The 13,996-nt window shown below is 42.3% G+C and overlaps 1 protein-coding gene across 2 annotated transcripts in view; it reads right to left on the bottom strand.

Annotated features, from left to right (window-relative positions):
• The window catches only part of naaladl2 (N-acetylated alpha-linked acidic dipeptidase like 2), a 376,461-nt gene extending 373,527 nt beyond the window's left edge, over positions 1–2,934 (bottom strand). The window contains exon 1 of one of the 2 annotated variants that reach the window (XM_080474206.1): positions 2,524–2,934. The gene's annotated coding sequence lies outside the window, so the exon portion shown is untranslated. The remainder of the gene's footprint in view (positions 1–2,523) is intronic. The other variant, XM_080474205.1, reaches the window with a different exon arrangement.
• Positions 2,935–13,996: the final 11,062 nt, after the last annotated feature.

Below are 13,996 nucleotides of genomic sequence, written 5' to 3'. Positions count from 1 at the left end.
CCGGACTGTCTGAGATACTAGCCCCCCCCATCCTCTCCAGCCCTCCCCCCCCCCCCCCCCCCCCCCCCCCCCCCCCCACTCTTTCTGTTCCCTTTTGTTGTTTGAGAGACACATCAGATCTTGTTGGAGAAGAAAAAGCGAACAGACGACAGGTGATACTGCATCTGCTCACAGGTAAGGAATGTCAGATGATATTAAAGGCAGAAACAATGCAGGAGGAAGGTATAAAAAAAAAAGAAAAGGGGGACCAGGAGAAAATCAAAGGAGCGGCAGGTGCAGAACAGCACCAGGAAGCAGGGAGTTCGTGTGAACCTTCCCAATAAAACCAGGATTTACCAGGAGCTTTGGTGAAAGGTGTACGAGATAGAACTGCATGAAAAGAAGAGAATTAGGTGCCAAAGTAATTAAAAGTTAAAAGATGTAAATAATAAACATAAATGGTCTTCATACATACAACCCTAAAATTTCCTTCTAGACTTTCTTGATCACAGGCCTTTTTTTATGAAACACAAACCCAGTGAAGGAATTCCATCGGATTTGTGTCGAGGGAACAAGGGCCATTCGTACTTCAGGGTTGATTTCAGTGGCTACAGATTTCCTGTCCAATGTCATGTTTTTCAACAACTGAATGAGCTTTTAGGGGTCAGACCTGCAGCTCCTGTTGGCGTCAGATCAGGAGAGAAAGCCAAAGTCGAATAACTTTCCATCCTGACTTTTAGTTGGATCGTATTTGCCTTGCATCTTTGGTGTTTTTCAATAAGCTGCAACATAATCCTTAATAAAAAACCTTAATCGATTATATAATTCCATATAATGTGCATAATCCATCACAATCTTCTGTATAGAATGCATCAAAGTGGCCAGTGTTACTACTGAGGACAGATAGGTACTACATGCCAGGAGTCAGCTCTACAACTCAGGATGTTTTTTGCATCCCTATTATTTCCAGTTCGCCTCGGCCAGCACAACTCGATCCTGACCTCCCAGCTCGGGGCCGTTTGGCCTCAGGGGCCAGAAAACACCAGTCTGGGGAAATGTTTCTGGCAAAATTATGTAAATTAAATATGCATGATATTCAGATAACTATGAAAATTTTATCCTGACACAAAGGAAAAAGTAGCAAAATAAGATCTGGGGGCTTTCTGTCTTTCCATTTTTAAATATCACCCTCAACAGACACAAAAAGGCCAAAAAAAGTCTGTCTGGCTGACAAGTTCTCATCAAAGTGATTATTTTCAAGCACTTTAAAGAATGTGAGTCCCAATTATATATATATATATATATATATATATATATATATATATATATATATATATATATATATATATATCCTTTTAAACTTAAGATGAGCTTTCTGTCTTGATAATTACCTTTGCTATGGCCAAACTTCTTCACTCAAATTAGAGAAAACTGAATGACGCACCCTTTTTGCTTCGTTTCAGAAAAGATTTATGCTTTTAAAACATTATTGTTCACACCGAAGGATGATTAACGCTAAAAAGGATGGGGTTATTTTTCACGTTGGGGCCACTAGTAGGTGCTATTGTTTATATTTAGTAATGAAACCAAACACTCATCCACACAGAGAACAATACGCGCTAAACATTAACAATGGGAAAACACGAACAGTGGACAGACGATGAAGTTGGATTGTTTGTACGGTGGCTGTCAAAATAAAAGCACCAAGTCCCAGGAGAATATGGACTGGGAGTCATGAGACCGGGAGGAAACTTTGTTGTTATTGTCCTTCTACTGAGCATGTGCAGAACTACTAGTTATTGTAGCCGTGGTGTTCATGGTTCATGGTACTTGGAGACGGAACCTGAACATTTTCCAAAAGTTGTGTTTTCAGTGGCTTTCATCACCGTTATTGTGTGAACACACATTGAAAACAAAACTAAATTGTTGTTTTCACTTGAAAATGTGTAAATGTTCAACTACTGTTGAATGAATTGCAATGAAAACTTTTTTTTTTTTTTTTTTTTGTTAATCCAAAATAAAAATAAAAATTAAGCTTTTTGAATGAAAGTAATGACCAATATCCTGGAATCACAGTGCAGCGTCTCTTTCTCATTCAGAGGAATCCAGCACTACATTGTGTTTAAGAGCCACTCGCAGCCGTGTTGGTGCAGGTGTATTCATGTGTATTCATGTGTGTGTGCACCCGTCCTCCAACACATGCAAAACACAGCAAGACAAACCGGCAGCAGGTCGGCGATACTGTAACAGCAGCTCCTCTTCCTCACACCACGGCCGCAGAGTGTTACCAACACACTGCTTCCTCCTGTCTCAGTCACTAGAAGCTCAATTCAATCACTCACTCAGAATCAAATTGAAGTGCCACAAGAGAATCCGCTTTCACCTTCCAGCGCCACAATGCATTATGGGTAGACCCTCGGGACCAAAATGTGACGCTTGTTTCAGTGAATCAGGACAAAACTCATGAAAGGGAATTTTTCTCACAACCAACAGCATGCATACACCGAGCCTTTGACCTACGACGAACTGAATGTGTGCGTTTACCTGTTAAGCCGAGCTGGTCGAACACCTCTGTGGTTGCCTCAGTCTCTGGGTGTGTGTGTGTGTGTGTGTGTGTGTGTGTGTGTGTGTGTGTGTGTGTGTGTGTGTGTGTGTGTGTGTGTGTGTGTGTGTGTGTGTGTGTGTGTGTGTTTCTGAAAGAGAGGGCAGCAGAGGATAAAGGCCTTTTGAAATAGCTTCCTTTCAGTGCTGCTGCCGCCGCCTGTATTCCTCCAGCTATAGCTTCCCTGCAGACGGGCAGGGCAGCCGGGTTGTTTACCTGACACCCTGCCTGGTTACTGGTGCAGCTCCTGCCTCCACCCTCCTGCCTCCACCCTCCTGCCTGTTTACCTGTCGACAGTAACTCTGGGTGTTCAGCTTTACACCTGTTAGAGTCTCTCTCTCTCTCTCTCTCTCTCTCTCTCTCTCTCTCTCTCTCTCTCTCTCTCTCTCTCTCTCTCTCTCTCTCTCTCTCTCTCTCTCTCTCTCTCTCTCTCTCTCTCTCTCTCTCTCTCTCTCTCTCTCTCTCTCTCTCTCTCTCTCTCTCTCTCTCTCTCTCTCTCTCTCTCTCTCTCTCTAACAATAGCACAGTGCTCCTGCCCTCCTTACTCATCTAACCTGTATTGCAGCGTTGTCTGCGTGTGCGTGCATGCATATTTCTAAGTTCTAAAAAACTGTCACCATCATGGTGCCAAACATGATGACCACTTTTCCTTCTTGTGTTTCCTCTATGGGCATCCCTGCATCCCCAAAATGATCAGTGTCATTCCTTCACAATGAGGACTTTCTCTGCATAAAGTCGATTTGCTTTCCACTAATGCAGATTTATTTTCACATAGTGAACGACATCAAAAAGCTTTGCTGACCCCCTGGAGCTAAAGTTGTTTTTTTTTTTTCCTGCACTTTAGTGGCTGTGAGACTTGGAAATGAACAAGAGCTTTATAGCCGTCGTTTCAGCCCAACATGAAGAAACCATTTGTGTGAAGAACAAGCGAGGACAAAGGTCAGAATATTACAGATACATAAATGTCAAACAAGATTTTATTTTTGACATCAGTATGTACTTGTACAGGTACCCAGTCAGAAAATACGCTCGCAGCTTCTACTTCAAGGTTTGATCTTTAAAAAAAAAAAGGTTTCATCGTCCGATAAAGAAAAATGAAGATGTGCAATAAGACTATAAAGGCAGGATATTCATTGTTCTAGAGCAGTTACTGTAAACATCGTTTACACGACAACGTTTCAGGTGCAAACGCTTCGTTTCTGCTTTTTCGCCCCACGAATCTTTTGCGTGGCGGTATTTTAACAGTCCTTTTCCATGGAAATGGCAGCAGCTGCCCTCTGTAGTTTGTTTTCTCAGTTTCCTCTTTATAGTGTTCATGGTCGCGCAGGTCGTTTCAAAGTGGGAAAGTCTGCATCAGAAACACAAACTCCAGGAGGAACCGTCTGTCTTTCTTAAAATCAGCGATAAGGACGAAACACTGGCAGCACCGGTGCCGTTTAAGATGACTATCTCATCTTCACTCTTTTGCGTCTTGGCATCGCGTGTCTTTCCCACTTGTGTCCCTTTAGCGACGATACTGTCATCAGGCCCTCAGCCAATCAATACTCCCGCCTTTAATAGGCCCTTCATTAGCAGCTCATCAATAACCTCCCCACAAAGCACAGCCACCCCATGCCCCGGCTCCCACAATGTTTTGGCAGAAACAAAGAAAAAAAGAAAAGGAAAACTTGCGGGTTGAAGAGAGGTGACAGATGCAAAAAGCTTTCTATGAAAAGGCGGGTGAGATGTCTACTTTTAAGCTCGCTTCTTAATGTTCATGGTGCAGCGAAAAGCCTGGAAGATGAACAAAGAGAAATAAATGAGAGTTTGAGGTGAAAACTTACTTGATGTCTGAAAGCTATTTATGTTTAGTGATCTGCATCATTTGGCAGCCATGCTGACTGAGACATGTTGGTAGGAACGCTATGGCATTTTCAATTTTGCCAAGTATTTGTCACACTTCTGGGTGAAAAGGAAGGTTCCATCATTCCTTTTTTTCTATGTTTAGGATCTGATTCCAACCACAGTGACACGTTAATACAAATCAAGTTTAGATCTTAGAAGCAAACATGTTTTAATTTAATTCTACTACTAATACTATAACAATGTAGTTCCTCCATTGTAGCAATGGCTCGATGAAATATGGAGCTCCTGTTGGAAGAATGAATTTATGGAGCTAAAAACGGATAATAAGTGAGCTCAGTTGTGTACCAATAGTGAACTGCAGCAAACCACCAAGTGCACACCCACATGTCAGTGTTAGTTGTTTCCCTCTGAGCTCTTGTTCCTGATGTATTAACAGGATTGTCTCCCTAACAGCCACTAACCCAGCATTGAAAGGCCACCCATTAGAAATGCTTTATAAGATAAGATAAGATAAGATAAGATATCCCTTTATTTATCTCGCATGTGGAGAAATTTGTCGTGGTACAGCAGGATAGTACAGAGAAAGAAGTACACATAGCAGGAACTAAAAAAAGCAGATAAAGATACAATATAATAGAAAAATATGCACACGGTGCCTATAAGTGTGGACATGTACAGAATATGGGGGTGGATGTATTTTACACAGTAAATACGTTCTTATAGATTATTATAGTTATTGCACCACTTCTTGCCCAGTTGGAGTGGAGTGATATTGTCCGGTTGTGGTGTGCAGTGGTCTACTGGGAGCAGGCTTGGTTGAAGAGTCGGAATGACTATTACCTTGTCCAAATTAGATCTGCACATGTCAAAGAATATCAGAAAAAGACTGGAATCTGGAGCAGAAATAGCCATTTTGTTTTATTCTAGCCGTGATGAATTATGGAAACAAAAACTTTTTTTTGGGGGGGTGTTTTTCATAGTATGTCTCATACAGAAATACAACACTACACAATTTACTAATCTAATACTAATACTGTCATCTCCTTTGTTAAATGGGTCATTGAAGGGATATATATTGGTATATTGGTCCTCCCGCAGCGGTGAAACGAAAAGCCCTGAAATGAGGGCCGTGAAGAACAACCCTCCGCAAACTGTGCAACACTTATCCAAACAAAACTGTACTTATTGGTGTGCAGTGTCTTCTTTTATCTCCTCGATAAAACGCTAAGTGGACTAACGGCCCGCTTTTAAAGGATACTTGTTTCTGCTTTGTGTCTTTTAGGGAGTGTTTTGCCTACAGGAGGAAGATAATGGACTTTGTTCGTTCAGCTGAGAGCGTGCAGGTCACAACAGTCAGGAAGCTGGAGCCTTGGTGTGTTAAAGAAGGCTCGAGGAGCATGAGATGGGTTTTTGTTTTGTGTGTGTCCTTTTCCCTTGTGAGTCTGCACATTGTATTGTCCCTGTTGGCATTCTGAGGTGACTCGATGGTTCGGTTAACGGCGACCCGGTAGAGGTCAGGGGAGGCTGCCGGTCACAGAGGAGACACAGGGACACACGGAGCCTGCCTCGGCTAATCACGATTAAAGGCTTACGAGAGAAAAGTAGAGGAGCGGGACATGGGACAACAGAGGCAGGAAAGTGGGGGTGACAATAAGAGGAAGTCACAATGGGGCATTTGTTTCAGTGTCGGACGGCGTTAGAGAGCCGGGACCGGGGCAGGCAGGGAGACTGATAGGTCCCTTAAAGCTGCACTCAGGCATTCTGATTAAAACCGTGAGATAAAATAACAAAGAGGAGTTCATTATTTGTGCAAACAGGTGGGCCAAAGGGTTCGAGAACCCGTTGTAATCCCACTGCTGACAGGTTACCAGTGTGCAAAGTCCCCGGACCTCCAGCAGCTCGCTGCTCCCAGTGTGTGTGTGTGTGTGTGCCTCGGGTCAACGGTGGATGACATGGGCGAAATGCAATAAAGTGGGATTTCCTACATTGAAACACAACAAAACTCTTTCGGCTGGAGAATGAGGGGAAAATAAAAACAGTAAAACTGCAAATGGCATCATTTCATAAAGCTTTTCTTCACCGATGGCCTGGTGTGCTCAATGTTTTTCTCTCATTTTCATATTTGTCTGAGGAGTCCTGACCTGCTTCTCTGTGGAAACGTTTGAGTCCGTTCAACTTCTCCCACGTGTTTTTATCACCAGCACTGGGCTTCACTGTATTTGATGTATTTCAGTATTTATCTTTGTGTTTCTCTCCATGCTGAAAACCCTAAAATGTCTCTCACATGTTTACTGTAAATATCATGTTTTACTGCAACATCTCTCTGTTGGTAGTTTCTCTCCTTGAATATTTGTTCGGGTGGAAATCCCAAGACATTCACTGCTCTATGGCATCACCAACAAAAACCTTTGAAAACTCCAATACATTCAGAACAGTGCCACCAGTCGACCCACAATCCCCCCCAGAAAAACAACCTCTCCATTGTCTCTGCCTCCTCACCTACCAGTGCTTCCACAGCAATGTACCCGTACCGCGAGCAACTGCTCACCCCACTGACCACGACACGCTCCCTCCACTCCAATAATTCATCACACCTTCACATCCCGAGGAACAAACTCAGCACCGTGGCTGACCGGGCTTTCTGCTCCGCCTGTGGAATTCACTTCCAGAACAACTGAGCTCCACAAGCTGTGGATTCTTTCATGAAAGGGACAAAAAAAACGTTCCTATTTTGCAGGTTTTACTGATTTTTATATGATTGTTTTTAGCAGTTTGAGATTTATGAATGTAAATTGCATTACAAATAGAATACATTATTATTGTTAATAATAATAATAATAATAATAATAATAGCTTTAGCATTCATCTCTTTCCAAAAACTTCTCTCTTTTGCTCATCAGCCCATCCCTGAATGTCCATATTTAGCCATTTAGATGTCACACAAAGTGACTGATTCTAAATGAAACGCGTTCTCATCGTGTGCAGAGAGTACCGAATCCTGAGACGCCACAGATTTTATTCTAGCAGCTTGGTCTCAGCAGGAGATGTGCTCTTTGAAGTGCAGCATTCAAAAGCTGTACCAGAATAACAGCCGTCATTACACTGAGTTTGAACAGAAAATGTGGCTCGTGTGATGTGGAAAGATCATATTGCTTATCGAAATGCCAACCAATAATTTCACCGGACTGCATCCATGATCTCCAAGCACATGATTTAATGAGAAATGACAAAATATTACAAGAAGCTCTCTAGAAAGTCAGCGATCTTTCACCACATTGTGGGCGTCTGTGATTTCCTTAGGTTCACAAATCTGAATTTCATTTCATAAACACAAGTATCACATTGGTTTGGCAAACTGGATGAGCACATGATGTGACACAGATTCTGATAAGTGATGATGACGCATGTAAAGGCAGAGTTTATATTATAATAAACTGCTTTCTGTAATAAATTGTTTACTTTCATCTGTTTTTCTCGTCTAGAGTTTATATGACAATGAAAGACATCCGAATGTCGCAGCAGAACTGGAGACTCATCAGACCAGGCAACGTTTTTCCAGTCTTCTATTGTCCAATGTTGGTGAGCCTGTGGGGGTTGGAGCCTCAGTTTCCTGTTCTTAGCTGACAGGAGTGGCACCCGGGGTGGTCTTCTGCTGCTGGAGCCCCTCCCCCTCAAGGTTCCAGGTGTTGTGCCTTCAGAGACCTTCTCCTGCAGACCTCGGGTGTAACCAGTGGTTACTGGAGTTCCTGCTGCCGCTCTATCAGCTCCAACCAGTCTGGACATTCTCCTCTGACCTCTGGCATCAACAAGGCATTTGGCCCACAGAACTGCCCCTCACTGGATATTTTCTCTTCTTCGGACCATTCTCTGTAAACACTAGAGATGGTTGTGGGTGAAAATCCCAGTAGCCCGTCTGGCACCAACAACCAAGCCACGTTCAAAGTCACTTAAATCACCTTTCTTCTCCATCCTGATGCTGGTTTGACCTGCAGCAGATCGTCTGGACCATCTCTACATGCCTGAAGGCATTGAGTTGCTGCCACGTGATTGGCTGATTAGAAATGTGCATCAACGAGCAGTTGGACAGGTGGACCTAATAAAGTGGCCAGTGAGTGTATGTATCATAGTAAACAATTATAATTTAAAAAAAGTAAGAGGTAAAAAGTAACACGTTTGCCTGGTAAATACTTTCTTTACACTTTAATACTAATTCAAGTGGACTTTTAAAGCTCTGCACGACTAATGTCCTCTTCATTTCCACCAGGACAAATCATATAGCAGTAATATTTGCTTTATATCTTTTTTGCCTTTAGGCCTACATGGATCCATATTTGACATTCCTCACCTGGAACGTCAAGCACCAGCAAACTGTTCGGTTGGAGTTTAATTGTCGGTACAAAACGCTGTCGCTAGCGTAGCATTAGCAGGAGGACACAGGTCAAGGCTGCTGGAGGACCTGAGCGTCTTGCTTCTTTCTTACTCACCATGTGTCACTAATACGAGAGAGAATTGTGTCGAAATATTCCTGGAAAAAAAAAAAGAGTAAAACTTTTGAAGTGCTGCACATCGTCCTACTTCCAGGTCAACACCATGAAGTAAAACAAGAGAGAGAAAGATTCAAATATGCATTATTAAGTCGTCTCTCCAGAACTCTAAAACCTGCAGCAGAGCGGCAGCGTTGATGCTCATTATCTTTCATTAAATTTGACCTTCATCCTCGTCACCTGCGCCTTTCGCTCCAGATTTATTGAAGGCATACATTTTAACCAGTGGGACGGTTTTGTATTTGTTTCCTGATATCGTGTCATGAGGGGACTTGAACAATTGCTGCGATTTATTTTCATCCTTTCAAGATTCACCAATCATGACTTTTTTCCAAGATTGAGGAGAAAAGAAAACAACCCTGTCGTCCTACATTGAGTTCTCTTTATTGTGATTAAAATCCACGTCCATTTGAAAAGTGTCCTCTTCTTTAAGACATTTGCTCATAAAGTTCCCTTTGAAGAAGCAACTGAACTCGGGCAACTCAGAAGAATATTTCAATTCCAAGTCAGACAAGTTGCAAAATGGACACTGGTACTCTTTTTCACCCTAGAAGTGACCAGATGTGATGATTTATAGCCACGACGGGGGCCTGCGACACATCTGCATTTGAGTAAATCCCAGTTTACCAACCTGGGTTCACGTCACCAGAGACTATGTCCCTGGAGCTTGCAGAAAGAAGTTCCCTCATTCCTGCCTCTTGACAGCCAGGTACTGTCATTTCCAACTCCAGCTACTCCATCTCTGGTGTTCAGCAGACGTGATCCACGAACATGCAAAACATTTTGATCAGGGTCTAAACTAATGAAAACCTGCTGACCCTGCTCACCATGCCAAGTACAAATGTTCACACTGATCCCATGAAAGAGTATAGACATATGTGGGTAGTTGGGTCAGAGGGATATTTCGCTTTCGAAGCCAGAGTTTAACGTCTTTGTTGTTGTTGCATCGTAAGAGTAGGAAGTGAGCTTCTGGCTGGGCGGGGGTCCGTCAGGGGGACAGAAAAGCCTTTTAACATAACAACAAACAAACTACGCCATTAACAGGCCGCCACAATTAACAACAATGCATGATGATGTTTTATCATGCCGCTGCTAATGTGTTTCCACTGACAGCTGAGAAAACAATGGAGGACATTAATTCAGCGATAACCATGATGAGAGTTTTGAAGTAGCTTATAATTCAGGTTTTTCTGATACTTGCTGCTCGGATGAAACACGGGAACAATCCAGCTCGGAGTTTTGTGTGCGTATGTATTCTTATTAATTGAAATAAACTGGTCACAAATGGAACCTATTCCTACCCGTCTGGAGGAGTGAACGCCCTCTCAACTTCACCCCAATGGAAACAGAAAGAATGTCCAGCGAGCACAAGAGCAGCCTTTCATCAAAAAACAGTTTAACCAAATGTCAATCAAACTACTCCATTACTCCACGCCTGCGTTGAGCAAAGACTCTCAGAATGTCGCAGGAAGAAGGAACTGAGCCCAAAGGTCCTGTTCTCACGACGTAACACAGTTTCACGTATTCGCATCGTCTTTGGCCGATCGGCTACATTAGCACGCCGTTTTTAAACCGGGTTCCAGAGTGGAGACCTTTCAAAGCTCCACCTCGACTTTGACGTGTGGACGGACAAGACGCACATTTGCTGAACGAGACGATGTCCTCGCCCCGCCTCCGCCTCTCAGCGACGTCGATCAACACCAACATGGCGGACTTCCTGCTCCAGGTGCAGCTGCAGGAGCGACTGATGCTCGTCGCTTTGACGAGGCTAGACGTTAGATTTCTCCAATACGGAGATTGTTTTCACGCTTTGCACAGAAATACACAAAAAACTGAAGAAAACAGAGTTATGGCGCCCCCTATAGGCCAGGCATATGTACTACATCGTTAGAGCTGTTTCCATGGTGCCATGTGGACGGTAACATTTTTTAAGGAGGACAGGGAAACCGGATTGTTTTGGCTTGTATGAAAGCAGAAAACAGTGTAGTTTTCATGTTCGGCCACTAGTGGGTGCTGTTTGTTTTTTGTAATGAAACCACGCATGTACACAGAGAATACTTCACTGGAAACGTTGGACGCATTAAGCCGTGCTAACACAAGGTCAAGATTTCTGGATATTATATATTTAAAAACATTAGAAATTATGTTCCGTGTGATGAATAGCAGCATTCCAGATGGTATTCTAAAATTATTTTTTGAAGAAAGAAATAATTTGCCTCTTTGAAGAAAGAACTGAAATAAAACTAAGTATATAAATATGGGAGATGATCAGTCCCAAAATGACAGAAGAGCGATGGTGGCGTAGACGTTAGAAGCAGACCTGTGGTCAGAAGTTTGCAGGTTCGATCCCCACTGACCTTTGACCCTCATCAGCTCCATGGTGAACATTATTTCTCGATCGCAGTGCACACTGATGGTGCTCCACACTCTTATATTTTAGTGTTGCTGTGACACAGGAGTTAAACTGTCAGCACTGTTTGGGTCATACTAATGACGGATTCCCTCATTAAGTATAGCTGAAGTCACATCGGTGAGTCAGAAGCTGGCCAACACATTACCGTGGTCTGTTGGAGTTAATCCGTCATCATTAAAGTCCAATATGTTCAATATCAGCTTGTATGACGTCTACTACGAATACCAATCATTGCCATGATGAAAAGTTGCTGTCAGGTGGGCTGGGCAGTGGAAGAATAAGAGGCGTTCCTCTTGCAAACAGAAGGTTAAAAAAAAATAAAAAATCAAACATCTTAATATAATCAACTCCATCCGTTTAATGGAAAAGATGACATTCTGTCTTTGACTGCAGAAAGAAAAGAGGGATAAATAGGGGGAAATGGAACTATTATAGCCAGAATGACTCCTAACACAAACACTTTGGGTATTCTGTGAAACTAAAACCTGTAACCTCTCGCCTTGGACGACTGTAATTTTATTTTTAACCAGATTACAACCGGTTTTCCCTCTTTTATTCGTTTATTTATTCTTGCTTCGTTTTTTTTTTTTGTCGTTTGTGTGTTTCTCCCATTTTGTTAAAAAATATGAATAATTAAAAAGTGGGAAAAAAAACATCAGTAGGTGATAAAATAAAAGCTACAACTAAAATCTGTTATCATGGGAACTTCAGTATCACGCTGATCTCCCGAGATGTCAATCATATTGAATTTTAACCAGAAAATGGTGATTCTGTGTCAAAAGCCTTTGAGAGACCAGTATAAAGTACAATACTATGTTTTTTGTTAACATCTAGTGCCTGAATCAAACCACCGAAGACTTTCAAGGTGACTAATCGTGATATGCTGCTTCCTACAACCAGACTTAAAAATGATTTTAAATACAATCGCTCCCATTGGAGTGACGGCGCCTTGCATGGCCGCAGCCTCCAGTGGTGTGTGAATGTGTGTTTGTGAATGGGCGAATGTGATTAACGATGTAAAAAAATATATTTAAGCCAGAACGCACAATTTAGAAATGGGCCTGTAGCTGTTTTCTTCAGCGGGATTACCTCTGTTAACAAGTAGAACTACAAAAAGGCAAGGAGGAGGTTTTTTCCTTAAGACATTTAAAATGACTTGATATTGCTTGCCCCCTTCCGCTGTGGCTCTTCTGGCATCCCCCCTCCTCTGAACAGAACTCCGAGACGTGTGTGCGGCCATCTTGGATAACTGGTTTCAAGTCGCCGCAGAGACGCAAGTTGAACAAAACAAAAGTCCCCGTGACTTAAGTAGGTCTGTGAGTAATTACTGAGAATGAGGAGAATCACACTTAATCCACAACGATCACAAGTATTTCTTCAGAAGAGACCGAATGTGAACTTAATGTACCTGAGACTGCGTTGGTTTGGTTCCTGTAAAACTTTAACAAAATAAAGGGCCACACACACACACACACACACACACACACACACACACACACACACACACACACACACACACACACACACACACACACACACACACACACACACACACACACACACACACACACACACGATGGTAATCTGCGCTGGCTGTCGGACAGGTTTTGGTCGGAGGCGCCACTGGCCTGTCATCATGATCTCGGCGCGGCGGCCAAACGTTGCTTGGTTGTTGTTTGTCCAATTAACGCGATGATATCATGCGGCTGACGTGGTCATGAAACATTAACAATATTTCACACAACACAACGAGCGGACGTGTCGCGCGGTGGAATTCAGCTCCGAAACGACAAGCGACTTGTTTTGTTTTTTGTAAAGAGCATTTCACTAAAACAGAGTCACAGAAAATTAATTGCTTTCGAAGGTTATCAGAGGATTCCTGAAACCATTGTTAAACTGTGTGCCAGGACGATTACACAATTTTATTTACTAACACAATGATGAACTTTTTTTTAAATTACAATTCAGAAGCAATTAATGAGAAACATTTCGCAATGTTTTTTTGTTTTTCTTTCATGGAATTTGAAAATGAGAGATTGATAGAAGCTTTCTTCATAATATGTTATTGACAATAGGCCAATGTATTTCAATCACTTCATTAGTACATCACCACAACTCTTTACGCTGAACGTTATTTAAATAAAATTATTTAAAAAAATCGGAAAGAATCTTTGTTGCTTTAAACATCTTTTTGTAGGATGACTCAAAAAACGGCCGCGGGAATTTGGCCAAGAAGGTTTTGTTTTCATCAGCAAGTATTTATAAGTGTGTATTTTATCAACTTTTCGCAAAACAACTACTCACCTGAATTGCATGAAATCCTCAGGCATCGATATGAGCTAACGGCTATCATGCTAGTGATGCTAACTCGGTTCTGCGAACAAATGTGGCGTCGTTGAAGGTCAGCGCTCTACCGAGTGTAGCTCTAGTTTATTTGTGAGGCGGTTTGTTCCTTCTTTTGTTGTTTCTTCATTTATGTATTCTTTTATTTGTTCGTTCATTTATTCATTTACATCTTGGGTTTGTTTGGTTGTTCATTATTTTATCTATGTTTATGGTTTATCCTACACATGGTGTGAATCATAGAAATGCTCCACAGTTCTGTGTGCCCAT

Source organism: Lipophrys pholis (genome assembly GCF_963383615.2).
Source record: "Lipophrys pholis genome assembly, chromosome: 10".
Taxonomy (NCBI): domain Eukaryota; kingdom Metazoa; phylum Chordata; class Actinopteri; order Blenniiformes; family Blenniidae; genus Lipophrys; species Lipophrys pholis.
Note: the sequence above shows the minus strand (reverse complement) of the source record. Positions and strands in the feature narration are given on the sequence as shown.